The 24,354-nt window shown below is 36.7% G+C and overlaps 1 long non-coding RNA gene across 1 annotated transcript; it reads right to left on the reverse strand.

The window, feature by feature from the left end:
• Positions 1 to 269: 269 nt before the first annotated feature.
• Positions 270 to 23,391, reverse strand: LOC120875039. Its single transcript, XR_005723796.1, has 3 exons — positions 23,379 to 23,391; positions 18,442 to 18,449; positions 270 to 363 (listed from the first exon to the last, which is right to left on the reverse strand). It is a non-coding gene; the product is annotated as an uncharacterized LOC120875039 (long non-coding RNA).
• Positions 23,392 to 24,354: the final 963 nt, after the last annotated feature.

The raw sequence follows: 24,354 nt of genomic DNA on the forward strand, positions 1-24,354 counted from the left end.
TAGATTAGTGATCACATCATCATGATTATCCAGGTCTTGAAGATCTTTTTTGTACAGTTCTTCCATGTATTCTTGCCACCTCTTTTTAATATCTTCTGATTCTGTTAGGTCCATACCATTTCTGTCCTTTATCAAGCCCATCTTTGCATGAAATGTTCCCTTGGTATCTCTAATTTTCTTAAAGAGATATCTAGTCTTTCCCATTCTGTTGTTTTCCTCTATTTCTTTGCATTGATTGCTGAAGAAGGCTTTCTTATCACTTCTTGCTATTTTTTGGAACTCTGCATTCAGATGCTTATATCTTTCATTTTCTCCTTTGCTTTTCGCCTCTCTTCTTTTCACAGCTGATTGTAAGGCCTCCCTCTCCTTTACTTGAGATTGGAATGAACACTGACATATTTCAGTCCTGTAGCCACTGCTGAGTTTTTTTCAATTTGTTGACATATTGAGTGCAGCACTTTCACAGCATTATCTTTTAGGATGAAATAGCTCAGCAGGAATTCCACCACCTCCACTAGCTTTGTTCATAGTAATGCTTCCTAAGGCCCACTTGGCTTTGCATTCCAGGATGTCTGGCTGTAGGTGGGTCATCACACCATTGTAGTTTTCTGGGTCATTAAGATCTTGTGTGTATAGTTCTTCTGTGTGTTCTTGCCACCTTTTCTTAATATCTTTTGCTTCTGTTAGGTCCATACCATTTCTTTCCTTTATTGTTCCCATGTTTTCATGAATATTCCCATGGTACTCTAATTTTCTTGAAGAGATCTCTAGTCTTTCCCATTCTATTTTTTTCCCTCTGTTTCTTTGCATTGATCACTGAGGAAGGCTTTCTTGTCTTTCCTTGCTATTCTTTTAGTTTCATGGCTGCACTCACAGTCCACAGTGATTTTGGAACCCGAGAAAATAAATCTGTCATTGTTTCTTTTTTTCCCCATCTGTTTTCCATGAAGTGATGGGACTGGATGTCATATCCAGACTAGGTGACTATTAAAAAACAAACTAATAAAAATCTGGGCACAGCCATGGTTTTGTGTTTTTCTCAGCTTGGTGATTGGAGCTCTTCCTCTTTTGGTAAATTGGAAACTAAACTTGGAAAACAGTTAGAGGAAAGATTGATTCCTAGATGGAACTCAGAATTTCTAAATCATTGTGAACCCTCACACATCTCCATGGTTTCAGTCTCCACATTGAGCTGCCAGTTTTTAAGGCTAATAAATAGCTCCTCGGAATTTGCAAGGACTTCCATATCATCATTGCTTTTGAGGCTGGCATTCTGAGCTTCCTATTGTGGGGTTTTATGTATATCTGGGAAATCTAGTGCTGGATGTGGCCTGTTTCAATCTCATGAATCTGAAATCTCCAGTTGAACCTAAAATTGATTGATTGTTGCATGTGACACTTCCGAAATTTGAGGGCAATGTATACCACATCTGCGAATAATATTTAGAAATGTGTTAAAGGAGGTGGCAGGACTGCCACTTTTGAGTAGATGACAGAAGGCTCTTAGTTGAATAGAGACTTTGAGTGAGCGAGTGAGAGTGGAAGTTGCTCAGTCATGTCCTACTCTTTGCAACCCCATGGACTATACAGTCCATGTAATTCTCCAGGCCAGAATACTGGAGTGGGTAGCCTTTCCCTTCTCCAGGGATTTTCTCAACCCAAGGATGAAACCCAGCTCTGCTGCATTGCAGGCAGATTCTTTACCAGCTGAGCCACTAGGGAAGCCCAAGAATACTGGATTGGGTAGCCTATCCCTTCTCCACCAGATCTTCCCAACCCAGGAATTGAACCGGGGTCTCCTGTATTGCAGGCGGATTCTTTACCAACTGAGCAATCAGGGAAGTCTGAATAGAGACTATAGTACGTCTATAACCTGCTACTTGATCCTTTTGTTTCAGCTAGTCAAATGTTGATGTGTGTGTGTGGAAAAGGAAGAGGCTGAATGAAAATATGCCAAACTCTATTAAGAGTGGTACAGAATAGACCTTTAGGGTACTGGTGTGATGCCTTCTTTGGTAAGTAACTTTCCTCACTTGAAAAGTATCTATGTTTCCTCTTAGATTACGTGACTAGGTAATCATGGTTCATAAGGTGATGATGGTATTTGCACTACCAATTTTAAACTGTGTGTTATGCAATTCACTCTCATATACTCTTATTTCCATAAGTCTCTTCCTTTAGTTTGCCTTATTCTGTTGTGCCTTTCTAGTATCTTGCTTTTGATGTTTAATATAATTTGATTCCTTGAGTTATTACTGTTAATACATAAGACCTTAAATTGTCTTCTAAACACTAATTTAACTATGTTGAGATTCTTTTTTTTTTTTTTTTTGATGTTTTTATTTATTTATTTCTGTCTGTGCTGGGTCTTAGTTGCTGTGTGGGCTTTTTTCTAATTTTGGCCAGCAGGCACTACTCTCTAGTTGCAGTTCATGAGCCTCTCATTGCGTGTCTTTTCTTGTTGTGGAGCACAGGGTCTAAAGTGCACAGGCTTCGGTAGTTTTTGGGTTTTGTCTCCCAGGCTCTAGAACACAGAATAAATAGTTGTGGATCATGGGTTTAGTTGCCCTGCCACATGTGGGATCTTCCCAGATCAAGGAGCAAACTTACGCCTCCTGCATTGGCAGGTGGATTTGTTTACCTCTGAGCCCTCAAAGAAGCCATGTTAAGATTCTCATATTTAGGTTTTCATATTACTCTAACTCTGGTATTTTTTAAAAATATTTAAAGTTTGACCCAGAATATGTTTAGCAGGGAATTTAGTCTGTTGTATAATTTCCTTTAGAGAAGGCTTTTTCTAAATTTTGGTTTTTCTCTAATTTTGTTATATCATGGTAAGGTGGTATCATCTGTACTTAAAAATTTTCTTCTTTTTCCTACAACTTTTTTTATTCATTTTAGTTTAGAGTCCAATGTATGATCAATTTCCATGAATATTCCATTGCCACTAAAGAGTTGTTTTGTCTTTTTAATTTCTGTTGTTGATGTCTACATATTTATTCTGTGATTTAGCTTCTCTATATCCTTAATTAAATACCTTTAAATTTTTACTTCATTGGTCATTGACAGAGAAAATTTATGTTTTCTACTGTTAAAGTATTTGTCCATTCTAGCTCCTGTATTGTTGAATTATAATAATTATGTTATTAGTTCAGTTCAGTCGCTCACCAACTCTTTGCGACCCCATGAATCACAGCACGCCAGGCCTCCCTGTCCATCACCAGCTCCTGGAGTCAACCCAAACCCATGTCTGTCGAGTTGGTGATGCCATCCAACCATCTCATCCTCTGTTGTGCCCTTTTCCTCCTGCCCCCAATCCCTCCCAGCATCAGGGTCTTTTCAAATGAGTCAACTCTTCGCATGAAGTGGCCAAAGTATTGGAGTTTCAGCTTCAACATCAGTCCTTCCAATGAACACCCAGGACTGATCTCCTTTAGAATGGACTGGTTGGATCTCCTTGCATTCCAAGGGACTCTCAAGAGTCTTATCCAACACCACAGTTCAAAAGCATCAATTCTTCGGTGCTAAGCTTGAGCGACTTCACTTTCACTTTTTACTTTCATGCATTGGAGAAGGAAATGGCAACCCACTCCACTGTTCTTTCCTGGAGAATCCCAGGGATGGGGAAGCCTGGTGGGCTGCCGTCTATGGGGTCACACAGAGTCAGACACTACTGAAGTGACTTAGCAGCAGCAGCAGCAAGCTTTCTTTATAGTCCAACTATCACATCCATACATGACCACTGGAAAAACCATAGCCTTGACTAGACAGACCTTTGTTGACAAAGTAAGCTGCAAACATATTAATTATATCTTTTTTTATAAATCTTTCTCCTAAGTATCATAAAGTTATGAGTGTCTTTTTGAGTCTGAAATTCTCAGCATATGGCCCAACAGTCTGTGTTTTAATACTCTTCAGGTGATTCCAAATGTAGAAGAAAGTTTGGACATCACAACCTTGAGGCATTTGCCCTTGTTAGCATCCTTAAAATTGGGCCCCTGCCTTATCCAAATCTGATATTAGAATTAGTGGCAAACACCGAGTGTACAGCAAAAGTAGATTGTCTTCAATCAGAAGAGGATTCCCAAAGTGCACATACCATCTACTGCTTATAATCCAATAGTTTAAATTTATAGGGTCATATCTAATTAACTAAATAGAGACTTACTGGTATAGACTGAATGTTTTTGCCCCTCCCAGATTTGTATCTGAAGTCCTAACTCTCAGTGTGTTGGTGTTTGGAGATGGGGCTTTGGGGAGATAATTGAGGTCATAAGGTGGGGCCTTGGCCCCATGGATTAATGCTCTTATAAGAACACTAGAGAGTTTACTCTTTTTCCTCTTGTCAAAGAAGAGCTCACGTGAAGATATAGTGAGAATATGGCCATCTGCCAGCCAGAAAGAGATTTCTCACCAGAAACTGATTTAGTCTCTGTTTTGATCTTCGACTTCCCACCCTCCAGAACCGTGAGAGAATTTTCTGTTGTTTAATTCAACCAGCCTGTGATATTTTGGTATGGCAAACCGAGTTTACCAATACACTTAGAAATGTAGAATTTATTTAGTAGAACATGTGGCTAGGCAGAGTCACTGTGTGTAACTACATGGCTTGGCCAATATTCATATAATCTGTAGTATGAATTAACACTATTCAAGTCTTATAACACCATTGTTCTGTGGTAGGAATAAGATGATAACAGATTTGAGGAAACAAGTAATATCCACAACAGTTAATAACTGTAAATTTTAGTTTTTTTAATATGCAAACATGTTCATATATATATGTACACACATATATACACATACACAATCACACACATAAACATAATGTTCTTGACTTTAATGTTTAAATAATACCTTTTAGACTAAAGAGTAATGGTAAGGAAATCAACATGGACAGTTCTCTAACATCATTTCCCATCAATCAACAGCTTATTTACTTTGTTTCAGTCATATCAGCCCCTTGTGGCTTCTCAAGGAGTTCAGGAAAACACCTACCTTAGCTTTTTTTTTTTTTTTAATTTCTTGGTTTCAATGCCAGAATGCCAGTCTTGCAGTTGTTATCTTGGAAAATTCACTCACTTCCTTGGTATCCCTGCTTGTCTTACCTACAGTACTTCATCACACTGCCAGCCACCTTATCCTGATATATTGATCTTGTTTTTTATATTACTTCTCACTTTCTTACATAGTATATAATTTATATATTAATTACTTGTTCCGGCTTCCCTCCATCTTATCAACTCTATAACAAAAGGGTATTTGTCAGTTTTATTTACTGGGGTACCTTAAGTTGCTCCAACAGTGCCTGTCATAGGATCTCAGTAATTGTATGATTAATAAAATGTTCATTGAGTGAAACAAATTCATTTTTTACTGAGCTCATTCAGCATTACTTTTAAAATCTCTATTCAGTTCAGTTCAGTCACTCAGTTGTGTCTGAATCTGCGACCCCATGAATCATAACACCCCAGGCCTCCCTGTCCATCACCAATTCCTGGAGTTTACTCAGACTCATGTGCATCGAGTCGGTGATGCCATCCAACCATCTCATCCTCTGTCATCCCCTTCTCCTCCTGCCCTCAATCTTTCCCAGCATCAGGGTCTTTTCACATGAGTCAGCTCTTCGCATGAGGTGGCCAAAGTATTGGAGTTTCAGCTTCAACATCAGTCCTTCCAATGAACACCTAGGACTGATCTCCTTTAGAATGGACTGGTTGGATCTCCTTGCAGTCCAAAGGACTCTCAAGAGTTTTCTCCAATACCACAGTTCAAAAGCATCAATTCTTCAGCACTCAGCTTTCTTTATAATCCAACTCTCACATCCATATGTGACTACTGGAAAAACCATAGCCTTGACTAGACAGACCTTTGTTTGCAAAGTAATGTCTCTCCTCTTTAATATGCTGTCTAGGTTGGTCATAACTTTTCTTCCAAGGAGTATTCATCTTTTAGTTTTATGGCTGCAGTCACCATCTGCAGTGATTTTGGAGCCCCCAAAAATAAAGTCTGTCACGGTTTCCACTGTTTCACCATCTATTTCCCCATCTATTTGAAATGATGGGACCAGATGCCATGATCTTAGTTTTCTGAATGTTGAGCTTGAAGCCAACATTTTCATTCTCTTTCACTGTCATCAAGAGGGTCTTTAGTTCTTCTTTGCTTTCTGCCATAATGGTGGTGTCATCTGTATATCTGAGTTATTGATATTTCTCCTGGAAATCTTGATTCCAGCTTGTGCTTCTTCCAGCCCAGCGTTCCTTGATGTACTCTGCAAAAAAGTTAAATAAGCAGGGTGACAATATACAGCCTTAAGATACTCCTTTCCCTATTTGGAACCAGTCTGTTGTTCCATATCCAGTTCTAACTGTTGCTTCCTGACTTGCATACAGGTTTCTCAAGAGGCAGATCAGGTGGTCTGGTATTCCTATCTTTTTCAGAATTTTCCAGTTTATTTATCCACACAGTCAAAGGCTTTGGCATAGTCAATAAAGCAGAAATAGATATTTTTTCTGGAACTCTCTTGCTTTCTTGATCATCCGAGGGATGTTGGCATTTTGATCTCTGGTTCCTCTGCCTTTTCTAAAGCCATAATTACATCAGGATTATCTGTATAATCCAGGACAATCTACTTATTTTAAGGTCAGCTATTTATCAAATTTAGTTTTATCAACAACCTTAATTCCACTTTGTCATGTAATTTAAAGTAGTCACAAGTTCTGATCTTTAGCAACTAAGACATTGTAGGCAGGAGAGGCAGCATTATTCTTCTTAAAACACTAATTTCTTGTTAGTTGGCCTTTATATATCATGCATGTCTTTAGTCATGTACTTTCAACTTATAGGTGTATAGTGTTATGTTACCTTGGTGGCTCAGCTGGTGAAGAATCTGCCTGCAATGTGGGAGACCTGCGTTCTAGCCAGGGTTGGAAAGATCCCCTGTAGAAGGGAACAGCTACCCACTCTAGTATCTGCCTGGAGAATGCCATGGACTGTATAATCCATGGAGTCACAAGGAGTTGGACTCAACTGAACGACTTTCACTTTAAATTCAAAATTTAAAAACTCAAAATTAATGCAAAAAATTCATAATGTGCAACTGTAGAGTAAAAACTATAAAATTTAGATAAGGACATAGTGTTTGTTTATTATCTCAAATTATTGTGCATTGTGAATGGTCTTTCCAATAATCCCATACTTCTCGAATCATGAGTGTTGACAATGACTAGGAACGAACTGGGCAGCATGGAGCTTTGTACATCAAATATTTTCTGATTGGTCAGCATTATTCACTTTTCCCTCTTGGCCACAATGTATGAGGACATTTTGCTAAAAGTATATGTATATATCAGGGCACCTTATTTCCTTTTGCCTCAGGCTCTAATATGGTATGGCATGAACTTATCCTGCTATCCTACCCCCAGGTCTGAGTGGAGGTCATGCTTTGCAATGTCTGTTTGCTTTTTAACTGTCTTTCACAAATGAAAAGAACCTTCTCATACCATTTTTATCCCACCTTCCATGCCTTGATTTCAAAAAATGAGACCAGATCTTATTTCTTACCCTCACTAAATCTTTGATACTTACTTCTGGAATGAAAGCAAAGCTGAAGTGACTTTAGCACTGATCACTGTGGTATGTTCTGATGTCTGGAAATACTTATCTTGATTTGGAGCCATCTCTGTTATTTAATTTTCTATATTTTTTGGTAAACTTTATGAACCATTTCTATGTGTTTGAAAGAGAGGAAGCACGTGAAGAGTGAGAGCTTATTAAGCTTCTTTGATCAATAATCCATTTTTTTTAACACATGCAGTCTAGAGAGATGATAGTTTTTGTAATGAAAATGGCACTGATGATGTATCATGTCACATCTTTTTTTTTCTCATATGTGCTTTTACTCAAGTCTTCTGCTTACTAAAATGTAATTAGAAATTTCAAAGAAATCATACTAAAGCACATGTAACTAGAGCAGTTTGCTTCATCTCTGACCTTCTACTATCAAGAATATAATACTTTTACACGGTTATTTTTTCCTTTGTGGTCGTGGATCTAAGTATACAAACATATAAAGAAAAATGTTACTTATTAGGTGTATATTTCGTTCTAATTTTCCCTTATAGTATGATTCTTTCTGTAAAGGAACACTGGCATAACTTTTCTATTATAAGAAGCTATTTATACCTTTGGTTCTTTACTCAGGTTTTTATAAAAGATGGAAAACTATTTTATTCCACTTGACATATTTTCCTTAAATTGTGAAAATTTAAAATGCCAGTGGTTCTTGTTGTCTTCATTGTGGTTCAATCACTAAGTTGTGTATGACCTCTTTGCGACCCCATGGACAGTACTGTGCTAGGCTTCCTTGTCCTTTGCTATCTCCCTGAGTTTGCTCAAACTCGTGACCATTGAGTCAGTGATGCCATCCAACCATCTCATCCTCTGTCACACCCTTCTCCTCTTGCCCTCAATCTTTCCCAGCATCAGGGAGTTTTCCAAAGAGCTGGCTCTTTGCATCAGGTGATCAAAGTATTGGAGCTTCAGCTTCAGTCTTTCCAATGAATATTTAGGTTTGATCTCCTTTAAGACTGACTGATTTTATCTCTTTGCTGTATAAAGGACTCTCAAGAGTCTTCAGCACCACAGTTTGGAGGCATCCATTCTGGGCTGCTCAGCCTTCTTTATAGTCCAACTCGCATATCCATACAGGACTACTAGAAAAATCATAGCTTTGACTATGCGAACCTTTGTTGGCAAAGTGATGTCTCTGTTTTTTAATACACTGTCTAGATTGTCATAGCTTTTCTTCCAAGGAGCATGTGTATTTTAATTTCATGGCTACAGTCATCATCCGCAGTGATTTGGGACCCCCCAAAAATGAAATTTGACACTGTTTCCACTTTACCCCATCTATTTGTCATGAAGTAATGTGACCAGATACCGTGATCTTAGTTTTCTCAATTCTGAGTTTTAAGCCAGCTTTTTCACTCTCCTCTTTACCTTCATTAAGAGGCTCCTTAGTTCCTCTTCACTTTCTGCCATTAAAGTGTCATCATCTACATACCTAAGGTTGCTATTATTTCTCCTGGCGATCTTGATTCCACCTTGTGAGTGGTCCAGCCCAATATTTCATATGATGTACTCTGCATATAAGTTAAATAAACAGGGTGACAATATACAGCCTTGACATACCCATTTCCCAGTTTTGAAGAAGTCAGTTGTTCCATGTCCAGTTCTAACTGTTGCTTCTTGTCCCCAAACTGGTTTCTCAAGAGGCAGGTTAGGTGGCCTGGTATTCCCATCTCTTTAAGAATTTTCCACAGTTTTTTGTGATCCACACAGTCAAAGGCTTTAGCGTAGTCAATGAAACAGAAGTAGACTTTTATTTGGAATTCCCTTGCTTTTTATTGTGATCCAGCAGATGTTTACAATTTGATCTCTGATTCTGCTACATTTTCTAAATCCATCTTGTACATCTGGAATCTTGGTTCACATACTGCTAAAGCCTAGCTTGAAGGATTTTGAGCATAATCTTGTTAGCATGTGAAATTAGTGCAGTTGTGCGGTAATTTGAACATTCTTTGGCAAATTACAAAGAATGGGGAATTATTTAATTCCAACCCCCTTCTTTGGAGTTGGAATTAAAACTTATATATGTCTTAATATTAACAGCTCATTAAATTCAAAATAGTTTGGAACACATATCATGCATATCTTTGAAACTTTTATTGTGAGATGATGGAAAATGTTTACTTTCATCATTTTTAAGTTTATAAAAAATGATAGTCTGAAGAATCAAGGTGATTTCTAAGTGATGTATAATCTGAAAATATGGTTTTGGCCATTTTGGTAAATGTAGCTTCTTGGTGTTTAATTTTTTTGTTTGTTTGTTTTAAGATGAGAAAGATTGTCTAAATTTATAGTGAGTACGGATGACCATTTCCCACAAATAAAACTGAAGAAAAGTTATTTAAAATGTAAATAAGAACAGAACAAAATATGACTGGCACTGTTAGTGATTCATTTTTATCCATTGTATTATGGGATTCTTAAAATCACCTCACCATAAATTGTGATACTGTATCTCTTTTAGTTAAGCTATAGATCAAGAATAGTCAGCATTCCAAAGAATGTACTTTTTTATCAGATAGTCCATATTTTGCAGGATGTTGTTAGAAATGGTTATGTTTTCTTTTACCATGATCAGCACTTTTCTCAATCAGCATGGTGAATTTCAGAAATGAGTTTTAATGATGCACGTTGCAAACTGTTAATGAGCATATTGGATGTTAGAAATTGATATCCTAGGCCAATTTCTAAGTGGCCCTGTGCCATCCTTGAACCTGGTAATTCTAGAGAACTGATTCTTGTTAGAAGAGTAGTGAAAGTCTGCCTTTGGAATTTTGGTGTGTTTCCTTCAGTGAACATTTACCTAAGTAGTTCCCTAAATGCCTGAAAGGACAGTAAGCTGAGACTCGATTTGAGTGAAGAGGTTGCAGGAAATATTTTAGTGATTGCCTACTAGTAGAAATTCAGTTTATTAAATGTATGATAATTGGCAGAATAATCTGAGACTCACTTTCACTATAAATAGTAAACATTTTTAGAGGTAAATAGTTAATTCTAAAGGTCCCCCACCCAAAATTTTTAAGGACCTTTAGAATTAGACCTTTAGAATATTAGCAAGAAACAAAAGGTAAAGTGCAAAACAAAATTGGCTTAGATCAGTCCGTGCGTGTGTGCTAAGTCGCCTCAGTCGTGTCCGACTTTATGCGACCCTGTGGACTGTAGCCTGCCAGGCTTCTCTGTCCATGGGATTCTTCAGGCAAGAATACTGGAGTGGGTTGCCTTGCCCTCTTCCAGGGGATCTTCCCAACCCAGAGGTCAAACCCAAGTCTCTTCCATCTCCTGCATTGGCAGGCAGGCTCTTTACCTCTAGCAGCACCTGGGAAGCCTCAGATCATTCCACTCTATGACAACTTTTACTTCTTTCACAATATGTATTCATTATTCATCACTAGTACAAAATACTGAGAAAAGTCTGAGATAAATCTGAAAATTTTAAAAGAGGACATAAACTTTATCAAATGTTGATTGTGATAACAGATGTATTCCATTTACTTTTGGGCAAATGTATCAATGAGTATTATTTTAGTACCTGTTTAATATGAAGTAAAAGAAACCATCAATTATTAATGATTATGCAGATACATAAAACTTTGTAAGTTTTATATAGTCATATATTTTATATAGTAATATTAACCTGTAATGTTAATTTTGATTTTCGTGGCCAATATTGTTTTTAATTATACTTTTAGTATTTGTTTACAAACAATTGATAACAAAATAACTGGTCTTTCAGAAAAATTGAGAAAGCTTTTGATATGTTGAAAATGCAGTTTGGAAATTTAAAATCTTGATTCACTTATAGACCCTGCTTTAGTTTCATTTAACTATATGTGGTTGTATTATTCTTGCAGTTTGATTTGATCTACTATTCTCTTCTTCAACCTCATTATTCAAGAGCTTATCAACTTCACATATAATTGTTATCCTAATCCAACTGCTAAATGCAAAATCTTTGCACAGTGCTTTGCATTTAATGAGCACTTAGATATATTGTGTGAGTCACATTAAAAACCAAATGTTGATCTTATTGTAAAATTTCAAGATTGTCTACAAAAATTTAAAACAGCCTTAGTCCATTTCCTGTTTGTTCCTTCTGCTGTTTTTCTTGTCATTAAGAATTTTTTTTGAGGCAGAGGGTGATTGCTTTACAATATTGTATTGGCTTCTGCCATACAACAATGTGAATCAGCCATACACATATATCTCCTCCCTCTTGAACCTCCCTTGACCTCCCACCCCTCTAAGTTTGTTATACAGCAACTTCCTGTTAGCTATCTGTTTTACATATGGTAATATATGTTTCAATGCTACTGTCTCAATTTGTCCCAACCTCTCCTTCCTCCACTGTGTCCAGAGTCTGTTCTCTATGTCTGTGTCAGGATGTGGAAGCAACATGAATGTCCACTGACGGATGAATGGATAAAGAAGTTGTGGTACATACATACAATGGAATATTACTCAGTCATAAAGGGAAACTCTTTTGAGTCAGTTCTAGTGGGGTGGATGAACCTAGAGCCTGTTATACAGAGTGAAGTAAGTCAGAAAAAAAGTACCCTTATTAATGCATATATATTGTATCTAGAAACATGGTACCAACAAACCTGTTAGCAGGGCAGGAATAAAGAAAAAAAAATAAATTGGTTCAAGGCTTGTTCTACCAGTTCCTTTATGAACATAATTTCAACAGAATCTCCTTAAGAGATCACTCTGTTTTCTCATTCAGCCATTAGCTAAATGCAAGTATTTTCTGGAAGTGTACAGAGTAAAAGAAAGAAAAGCAAGACTGGCAACAATGCTGGAATTAGTCCTTGCCTTCTTAAATTCTAGTTGTTGAATATGTAAAGTTGATACAACCTATTTAAGATATTCCTTATCTGGAAAATGACTATAGTTGTAAGTTTTAAATGACAATGTATATGAATGACAATATTTGGCATTAAAATAGAGCCCTCAATATCAATTATCTGTTTCTTATAGACATTTTACTGTTGCATTAAAACCTCTTAGTCTATATGTATTTATATGTTTTTATCCCTGAGTGAAAGACACCAGGAGGGTATACATGAACATATTGAGTTTGAGAATGTTCAACGTATTGTTTTTACTGAAGCATAATTTACATACCTCCAGCTCACATTTTGGTGTACAGTGCTGAGTTCTGACAAATTCACATCCTTATATAACTACCACCACAGTGAAGATATTGAACTGCTGCATCATGCACAGAAATTCTCCATGTTCCTTTGTAATCAATACCTCCTTATCCAGTCACAGTCCCTAAAAACCCTCTTCTATTTTCTATTCTTATAGTTTTGCCATGGTCAAGAGATCACAGAATTTTAAGAAGTATAGTACATAGCCTTTTTAATCTGTTTCTTTCATTTAGCAAAATAAATTTGAGTTTGATATGTATTGTTCATAGCACTGGTTATTACTTTTTATTACTGAGGAGTATTTTCCTGTATAGTGAAGTCGCTCAGTCGTGTCCGACTTTTTGCGACCCCATGAACTGCAGCCTACCAGACTCCTCTGTCCGTGGGATTTTCCAGACAATAGTACTGGCGTGGATTGCCATTTCCTTCTCCATTTTCCTGTATAGGAAAAAACAAATTTTGTCTATTCACCATTTGGAGGACTTTAAGTAGTTTCCATACATTAACAATCATGAATAAACCTGCTGCACATATGCAATTAGATGAACATATGTTTTAATCATTATGAAAATAATTTCTCTCAGCAAGTTTGAGAGAAAGCAGGGAAAATGCATGTTTCATTCTGCCTTGTTGTCTGAACTCTGAGAATTTTTCAGTTGGTTAATCACATGCTAAGGAAGATAATAGCCTTAAACTCAAGGCATCACAACTTGATGCATTCACTTCTTTTGATTCAAATATTTAAAGAATAACGAGCTTAGAAATAGTGGAATATTTGACACATTGTGAACTAAATGGAATTTAAAAAGAACTGAATTACTTTACTCCACGTTTTAATGAAATAATTCATAACTACTGATTTTATTAGGAGACGGATGTTGATGAAAGTATCCCCAAACCATCACTCATGACGATCATTACTTGCGATTTTTCACAAGAAATTTCGGCCTTTGATACATAAAGTATTTATATATAATGGACTGAACTGACATCACCACAATATGCATCAGCATTTAGAGTCACAGTATAGACATAAGTGTCAGCATCTATCAAATAATGATAATTAGATATCTATATTATCATTTTACTTGTGTTTCCTTCTATTAATAGATATTCTAAATAATCTACTAATTATAAAATAGTAAATGGGTCAGGCACAATGCCAAAAATCTCTTCTAGTTGTAAACTAAGGAAAATATACTCACAAAAATGCAATATACTAACAGAAAAAAAATAGTTGGTCATGAAGAATATCATATTCAGCCACTGGCCGGGGAAGGCAATGGGATTATAATATTAGATAGCAAAGACTTCCACTGTGATGAAAAACAGTTCAAAAATATTACCTCTGTTATAAAACTTCAAATTCTATTAGATTTCTTATGGTGCTGGTTTTATGATAGGAAAAAATAATATGAACTATAATATACTTTTGACTTTGGGAGAAGAAAGAAGATAGAATGGCACAGAGTAAAAGTGGCTTTCATATTTCTTCACAGAAGCTGTACCCTATGAAAATTTGTGATATAAAGGACTAGGTGATAAAGAACCTGGCTTTTATTAAAAGGAAGTAAAACTATTTCAAAGGTTTAGAACAATCAAACAAATACTAAATCTGATTTGAGAATTTTTTCATTTCCTTCCTGTGGAACACTTAGCCACTTTTTGAATAACTGTAAGAGGTGAATTGAGTCATTTTCTCACTTTTTTTTTTTTCCATTGATGAAGCTACTGTCCACAGCTTGACAAAGTTCAAGAGGAGGGCAAAAGTTAAACACTAACAGAGCTGCTCTTTTGCTCAACATGCAGATGATTCTGGTAAACGAAATATCCTGCAAGGGATCTCCCAAAATCTATTGGTTGGCATTATGCTACTGTCCACAGCTTGACAAAGTTCAAGAGGAGGGCAAAAGTTAAACACTAACAGAGCTGCTCTTCTGCTCAACATGGAGATGATTCTGGTAAACGAAATATCCTGCAAGGGATCTCCCAAAATCTGTTGGTTGGCATTATGCTTTTATTTCTTCCACAAAATTGGCAATTGAAATAACAGATTGAAAAAAACAAAAGTTCTAAAATATACTATCAACTTAAAAACTGTTTTAAATATCCTTTTTTAAATTCTGTAAATATCATAAATTCTAAGTCACATATGTGTATGTGTGTGTACTCAGTAGCCTCTGACTGTTTGCAACACGATGGTCTATGGCTTGCCAGTCTCCTCTGTCCATGGAATTTTCCAGGCAAGAATACTGGAGCAAGTTGCCATTTCCCCCTCCAGGGAATCTTCCTGACCCATGGATGGAACCCATGTCTCCCATGTCTCCTTCAGCCACTGGGGAAGTCCAAGTCATATGTACCTGGAATGTTTAACAGAAGAGAAATCACTTTGACAAGAAAAGCTTTTCTTTGTTCTGATTAAGAAAAAGGAATGTTTTAAGTTGAAATTCTAAGGAGACAGTTTAACCATTCATTAGGCTCATCAGCTGGCATAGGATCGGTTTGGCTGTAGTAAGGTATGGTTAGATTGCACCTAAATCTGTTCCTAATCCTAAATCTGAAAATACAAGAATGGGGATAGTAATTCAGTTTTACCACAGTCAGCAATTTTAACATGCTTAACGTTTAATTTCATCATAATTCAAATAGTAACAAAATACAGAACAAAATTATGAAAATATACTTGTAAAAATGAATGTTCAACTTTGGTATTAACTCAACACACATAAACCTTAGGCGCAAGTTGCTATATCACTTTAGGTGGTAGTTAAAATAGTTCTTCAAATTGAAAAGCAGAGTTCTGACATATTATGGTGATTTTTATCACTAGCCCATGAATCCACAATATTCTGTAAATATATTTGTGTGTTTCAGTGCTTTGGGAGTTGGTGATGGACAGGGAAGCCTGGCATGCTGCAGTCCATGGGGTCGCAAAGAGTTGGACATGACTGAGCAACTGAACTGAACTGATTCATTTAGAGCATATTTCCTTTATAACAATGATATTTATATTTTTACTTTAAGTATCCTTAAACTATAATATTTTGGACCACAACTGTCACCTGGTTTGTAGCCACATAAGAAACACCATACCAGTGTTAAATATCAGGTGTGATTTCTTAGAACTGCATCCAAGAAACATTGGAGAAACCTCAATATAAAGTTATTGTATGCTGATGATTATCTCAAATTGTATAGCTCAATGATAGTCCTCATTTTGCCGTCCTTGACTGAAACCCAGGTCCTACTTTTGCTAATTTAAATTCTCATGAATTCTGGAGTTGCAGTAGTTAGTACCTCTTTTCCATTGATTTTTCTTGGACATGATACTTTAACTAAAAGACAGCTAGTTAAGACAGATTAACTAAATGTCGGCTCTCTCCTCGTGGACTGATGTTTCTTCGGGTAAGTTTTTTCATGACTCTCTAGTGACAACAGATGGCAATGTCAGAAGAAAGCTGTGAAGAAAATATATGGAACTGGATAGATTTATATTTGGGATTTTGCTTATTTCAACTCAATTTCCCCAAACTTAAGAAAAACAAACAAACAAACCTTCAATAACAGTTGATTTATGGAGATTTATATACAAGTGAAACAACAGCAACGATTAAGATTTTTTTTTCCTGATTTGTTGAGAAGTACATGTTGTTATGTAAAGAGATGGATTAAAAATCATTCTATTATAAACCTACATTCCTGAAGGCCCTTATTTAGATTTATACTGTTTTATTAATATTATATACAGAATGAACATTCTTAAAGCATTATCTGAACTGTGTTTATATACAGATTTATCAGGACTTCCCTGTAGCTCAAATGGTAAAAAATCTGCCTGCAATGCAAGAGACCAGGGTTTGCTCCCTGGGTGGCGAAGATCCTCTGGAGAAAGGAAATAGCAATCCACTCCAGTAATCTTGCCTAATTAATCCCATGGACAGAGAAGCCTGGTGGGCTACAGTTCATGGGTTTGCAAAGAGTTGGACATGACTGACCAACTAACACACACACAGATTTATCAATCAATCTGTTACATATATAAAAAGATAAAACATAGAATATTTTTTTTTACCTTTTACAAACTCTATTTTAGTAAAATAAATTGATATAAAGTTTAATGAATATTTTAATTCTAACTGGGAAAAAATTTACATAAAGGATCGCCAAGGACAACAGTTTCATAACAGTTCTAAAGGTACATGTTTAATAATATCCCTGCTGTGCATGACCTATAGTTTGCTATAATAGTGCCTATATAACTCTGTGTGATTATCTGGGTCATGAAGATCCTTTTTGTACAGATCTTCTGTGTATTCTTGCCACCTATTCTTAATATCTTCTGCTTCTGTTAGGTCCATACCATTTCTCTCCTTTATCAAGCCCATATTTGCATGAAATGTTCCCTTGGTATCTCTAGTTTTCTTGAAGAGATCTCTAGTCTTTCCCATTCTGTTGTTTTCCTCTATTTCTTTGCATTGATCACTGAGGAAGGCTTTCTTATCTCTTCTTGCTATTCTTTGGAACTCTGCATTCAGATGCTTATATCTTTCCTTTTCTCCTTTGCTTTTCACTTCTCTTCTTTTCACAGCTATTTGTAAGGCCTCCCCAGACAGCCATTTTGCTTTTTGGCATTTCTTCTCCATGGGGATGGTCTTGATCCCTGTCTCCTGTACAATGTCACAAACCTCCGTCCATAGTTCATCAGGCATTCTATCTATCAGATCTAGCCCCTTAAATCTATTTCTCACTTCCAGTGTATAATCATAAGGGATTTGATTTAGGCCGTACCTGAATGGTCTAGTGGTTTTCCCTACTTTCTTCAATTTCAGTCTGAATTTGGCAATAAGGAGTTCATGATCTGAGCCACAGTCAGCTCCATGGTCTTGTTTTGTTGATTGTATAGAGTGATTAATGCAAAGAAATAGAGGAAAACAACAGAATGGGAAAGACTAGACATCTCTTCAAGAAAATTAGAGATACCAAGGGAACATTTTATGCGAAGATAGGCTGCATAAAGGACAGAAATGGTATGGAACTAACAGAAGCAGAAGATATTAAGAAGAGGTGGCAAGAATACACAGAAGAACTGTACAAAAAGATCTTCAAGACCAAGAGAATCACTATGGTGTGATCACTCACCTAGAGCCAGACATCCTAGAATGTGAAATCAAGTGGGCTAGAAAGCATCACTATGAACAAAGCTAGTGGAGGTGATGGAATTCCAGTTGAGCTATTTTAAATCCTGGAAGATGATGCTGTGAAAGTGCTGCACTCAATATGCCAGCACATTTGGAAAAGTCAGCAGTGGCCACAGGACTGGAAACAGTCAGTTTTCATTCCAATCCCAAAGAAAGGCAATGCCAAAGAATGCTCAAACTACCACACAATTGCACTCACCTCACACGCTAGTAAAGAAATGCTCAAAATTCTCCAAGCCAAGCTTCAGCAATATGTGAACTGTGAACTTCCAGATGTTCAAGCTGGTTTTAGAAAAGGTAGAGGAACCAGAGATCAAATTGCCAACATCTGCTGGATCATTGAAAAAACAAGAGAGTTCCAGAAAAAAAAAACATCTATTTCTGCTTGATTGACTATGCCAAAGCCTTGGACTGTGTGGATCACAATATACTGTGGATAATTCTGAAAGAGATTGGAATACCAGACCACCTGGTCTGCCTCTTGAGAAATCTGTATGCAGGTCAGGAAACAACAGTTAGAACTGGACATGGAACAACTGACTGGTTCCAAATAGGAAAAGGAGTATGTCAAGGCTGTATATTGTCACCCTGCTTATTTAACTTCTATGCAGAGTACATCATGAGAAACGCTGGGCTGGAAGAAGCACAAGCTGGAATCAAGATTGCCAGGAGAAATATCAATCACCTCAGATATGCCAACTAAGGTCCATCTAGTCAAGGCTATGGTTTTTCCTGTGGTCATGTATGGATGTGAGAGTTGGACTGTGAAGAAGGCTGAGTGCCGAAGAATTGGTGCGTTTGAAGTGTGGTGTTGGAGAAGACTCTTGAGAGTCCCTTGGACTGCAAGGAGATCCAACCAGTCCATTTGAAGGAGATCATCCCTGGGGTTTCTTTGGAAGGAATGATGCTAAAGCTGAAACTCCAGTACTTTGGCCACCTTATGCGAAGAGTTGACTCACTGGAAAAGACTGATGCTGGGAGGGATTAGGGGCAGGAGGAGAAGGGGACGACCTAGGATGAGATGGCTGCATGGCACCATGGACTTGATGGACGTGAGTATGAGTGAACTCCGGGAGATGGTGATGGACATGGAGGCCTGGTGTGTTGTGATTCATGGGGTCGCAAAGAGTCGGACGCGACTGAGCAACTGAACTGAACTGATGCAGATGACAACACCCTTATGGCAGAAAGTGAAGAGGAACAAAGAAGCCTCTTGATGAAAGTGAAATTGGAGAGTGGAAAAGTTGACTTAAAGCTCAACATTCAGAAAACAAAGATCATTGCATCTGGTCCCATCACTTCATGGGAAATAGATGGGGAAACAGTGGAAACAGTGTCAGACTTTATTTTGGGGGGCTCCAAAATCACTGCAGATGGTGACTGCAGCCATGAAATTAAAAGACACTTACCCCTGGAAGAAAAGTTATGACCAACCAAATAGCATATTGAAAAGCAGAGACATTACTTTGCCAACAAAGGTCCATCTAGTCAAGGCTATGGTTTTTCCAGTGGTCATGTATGGATGTGAGAATTGGACTGTGAAGAAAGCTGAGTGCTGTGGAATTGATGCTTTTGAAATGTGGTATTGGAGAAGACTCTTGAGAGTCCCTTGGAGTGCAAGGAGATCCAACCAGTCCATTCTGAAGGAGATCAGTCCTTGGTGTTCTTTGGAGGGAATGATTCTAAAGCTGAAACTCCAGTACTTTGGCCACCTCATGGGAAGAGTTGCCTCATTGGAAAAGACTCTGATGCTGGGAGGGATTGGGGACAGCAGGAGAAGGGGATGGTGGAGGATGAGATGGCTGATGGCATCACTGACTCGATGGACGTGAGTCTGAGTGAACTCCGGGAGTTGGTGATGGACAAGGAGTCCTGGTATGCTGCACGTTTTGGGGTTGCAAAGAGTTGGACAGGACTGAGCGACTGAACTGAACTGAACTCTGTGACTCTATAAATTCTGAATTTTGTTGTCCTTCATATATAAGTTAATTACAGTAAGAACATTTTAGGGCAGCTTGGATGTATAGGATATTATGGCAAAAACAATACATTTGCTATTTCATAAAGATTATATTGTAACAGTTTGCAGGAAAAGATAAATATAAGTTAAGAGAGATAGAGGAGATAGACAAGATATACTCTTATCACATAAATATAGGAATAAATTGATACATCTTAATTTTCACTTCAATTTCAATATTTTCTTATAACAATATACTGTCCACGGTTTTCTCCCTAGTTTTCATGAAGCAGACTATTGCTTAGAACCTCCCTAAATTTTTTGCTCACTATTAAAATTCAGAATGCTTGCAGCTCATTTTTCCTTCTCTTATTTTAAAATTCTTCTCTAGGCTATTTTTTTTTCATAAAAAATCAACACCACTTAGTGTATTGACTCTATAATGGCCAAATTTTATTCTTAAATTTTGAATATAGTAGTTCTTTCTCAAAACACAAAAAGAAAAGTTCTCACTATTACATTTCTTGTAGTCGTGTGTGATTGTGCTTAATGATGAAGATCCAGAATGACAGCCCAAAGGAGGGTATCTTTCTATAGCATAATGGAAAGGTACACAATGCAATATATTTTATTTCACATCATATTCAGATTGGATATTTGATTGTAGATTGTAGTGGCAATCAAAACATTTAAGGAGCCATGTGAGGAAAAGTACACAGAAATAAAGAACTGGACACTGCTGTCTCAGTGGCTTACAGAACCAAAAGTGGGCACAGATACCTCCAAAAGGGTCATATCCTCCCAAGTCAGGATTTGTAATTGGGATTCAAAGATGTTAGTCAGATTCTGCTGGTCATAAATAAGAGTCATGTGAACTCTGGAAGTATAGGATGCACAACTTTTCTTGCCACGAAGCCAGAAAAAAAGAGAGAAATCTATCTGTAAAAAATAAAAGAATAAGAAAACATTAAAAAAAAATACAAGGTGGGGAGCGGGTAAGGCCTGTTGTTGTAGAGGGATAGAGGGATGGAGGAATTTTCAGGCTTGATTTTTTTTTTTTTTACACAAGTTTCTGATTTAATATTTTTCTGACTGTTTTCCACACTTAGGATTCCATGGAATATTCTTGTCTCCTTTTGATAAAGTCTGCCTTTTCTATTTTTCCTGCTTATGCTCATTTATGTAGTTTTAAAACTTGCAACAAAAAGATCCTTGATTAAAGCCTCAGGCTGTCCAACACAGATGCCAGCAGAAGCCACTGTTCCTGGAATGGCCATATTCTATACAGTCCTAGAAAATGTAGAAACCAGGAATTCAGTCTCTAGCTTCAAGGAAGAAAAATTGAATGCTATGAACCATGAGCAAAGTAAAGGCTAAGATTCAGGGAGAACAAATCAGGTTGGAGTCCAAGGGGAGGAATTCCAGAGAATTTCTGAAATGGCTTATTTGCAGGTTACTGTGAAGTCAGTGAAATAATATATGTATAAAATACTTTCTCCATGTACACCTGTGGCTGATTCATGTCAATGTATGGCAGTAAGCCACCACAATATTGTAAAATAATTAGCCTCCAATTAAAGTAAATAAATACATTTTTTAAAGTGTGTTTTCTCCAGAATAAAGGATGAGCTAATTTAGTGGTTCAGGGTACAGATTCTACAAATGCCACAGTTTAAATCTTGGTTCTGCTGCTTTCTGGCAAAGTGACCTGCAATAAGTTTAATTCTCTGTCTCAGTTTCTTTAATATTCAAATTGAAAATGAGAAAGATTTTTCTACTACATAAGACTACTTTGTTGATTAAATGAGTTAGTACACATAAAGCGCTAATAACAGCTCCTGGGACTTGATAAGTGCTATTGAGTCTATGTGTCCATGTTAAGTGTTTGCTGTTATTAGTGTTTGTAGAAATACACCGTTGGCTTTCTCACACAGACATTGTGATACTTGCTTTATAACAAATGATGACTTTCTACACTATAATCTACAGAACACACTGTATGTGACATAGATTTCCCTTGAGGTAAGATTATATGGTATTAAAAATGATGAAATAAATTAAAAAAAAGCAAGAATATAAAACTATGAAAGAAATCACTATTATATGACATATTGGTAGACATCATTGTTAAAAAATGTATTCACTAAGAAGATATTTCACAAATGAAACATTGAAAGGGAATGAAACATAATCCTGATATAGTAAATCATAAAAAAGAAAAAAAAACATTGGGAAGTAAACTTAATAATGTTAGTTAAAATGATGAAGTGAGGTTCAGTTGAACTACTCACCACACACAAACATAGTTAATAATTTAGTAAATACTTCATCAAATTATTATAGAGTTAGTTACAGAGGCTTTAGGTGCTTGACTTGGCACAAACACAGTTACTCCTTAAATGAATAATGTCAACAAATACAAACTTCTGTTTAAAATAAAGTAGCCAATTATAGTTTCTTCCCTGACTGTGATTTATGTGACTACTGTTTGTTAAAGATAATAACTGACACACTGAGAAATGTGAAGGTATAAAATATTGTGAGTCTTAAAAAAAACATCTCCAGCAAAATATGTCTTCAGTTTCATCCCAGAGGAGCATTGTGTGGTGTAAGTTTAATACAATGACGTGGTTGAATCCCTTTGTATTTATCTTTGACATTAGACCTTCATATAACATGTTAGTTGTAAAGACAGTAAAGAATGTCTGGGACCTTTTCATGACAGTTATTTCATTTTGGGCTAGCACTGCGTTATGTAACTAATGACACAAATATATAAGCTTAAGATACTTACCAATACATTAAATCAGAACCTCCAACATATACAGAATCTGCTAATTTAGCAGAAATTTTCTTTAAGGCAATATTAAGGTACTATTTTTTATAAAAATAAATTTTCCTTTGTTATACAAGCTTTGGCTGGGTCAGAAAGAGCCCCTGGAGAAGGGATAGGCTACACTCTCCATTATTCATGGATTTCCCTGGTAGTTCAGATGGTAAAGAATCTGGCAGCAATGCGGGAACCTGGGTTCAATCCCAGGGTTGGGAAGATCCCCGGGAGGAAGGGCATGGCGACCCACTCCACTACTCTTGCCTGGAGAATCCCCATGGACAAAGGATCCTGGTGGGCTACAGTCCATAGGATAGCAAAGAGCTGGATGCAAATTAGCACACACCCACAAACTACTATACTTAGGGAAAATACTGTGTTAGATTCCTGTACGCCTCTGGTTACAATATTCTCCTCGACCAAGTTGCCACATGTGTTGCACAGTTCACTTACCAATGTCCTAATAAAATAAGCTAGTCTTATCAAAATTGAACTCTATGGTTTGTTATAACCCATATTCTGTATAACATTTATCAGGCATTAAAAAAAAAAACTGTAGTTCTTCCAGTCTGCAGAACCTGACCAGCTTACAGATTTAGTTTTTGCACCATGTTGCCTTTTAAAACATAAGAGCCAGCCAGCGCTGATGAAGGGCTTAGCATTTTTCTGACCTTTGGTAATATGACTGTGTACTTCTTGATCTTCAGTCCCACAACAGTACTGTTCATTATACATTTTTATAGTTGTTGTTTCTTGAATTCACAAATTTACTGGCTTTTTCTGTCTTTTGCAGAACTTCATCATGAGCTAGATATTGCTTTAGCACTTTACAAAGTGGATTTATGCACAGATCAGTGAATTTTCTCTTTCTTTTTCTGGATATGCATATTATTGGCTCATTAACATGAAACTCATTGCCAAAAGCACTAAAACTCATGCATGAACGAAGCTTGTCTAACACATGTATTTCTCCATAGGGCACACTTGTGTTTAGGAACATTAGATAGCAGTTCCACACTGTGTTTGGGAGCTATTATAAACAGCAAAAGCACCAACAAAGAGTACAAAATGTGGCACTAATTATAACATGAAAATGGCACTATCTTACAGCATAACAGCAAAATAAGAAGGCGTGTTTTCTTATTAGAAATCAGCTGAGGACTTGGACTTTAAAGGAGTCAGTTTTTGAGATTCTGTGCAGATCTTTAAATGATTGTGAAAGTGTCATGAATATTGGTTTTGAAGTTATAAATAAATGAGGAAGTTACAAATATGAGTCCACGAACAATGAGTATCTATAGGTGAACCAATATCTATTAATCATGGAGTAGATGATACTATATAGTTTAATTACCTTAGAAGGAAAGCATTTATGGTTAACAATGAATGCAAACATTTATGTGATAATTGTCTCTGTGTTAAGCATTTTAAATTGATTATCTAATTTAATCTTTAGAAGAGCTCAATATAAAGACACTATCATCCATACTTTTGGGGGATAGAAGAAATTAAATTCATTTAAACTAAATATATTAATAAAATTTAAGATGGTATGGCTGTGAGTTATGGAGTTGGTATTTAAAC

Source organism: Oryx dammah, unplaced genomic scaffold (assembly GCF_014754425.2).
Source record: "Oryx dammah isolate SB20612 unplaced genomic scaffold, SCBI_Odam_1.1 HiC_scaffold_16, whole genome shotgun sequence".
In the NCBI taxonomy this organism is placed as follows: domain Eukaryota; kingdom Metazoa; phylum Chordata; class Mammalia; order Artiodactyla; family Bovidae; genus Oryx; species Oryx dammah.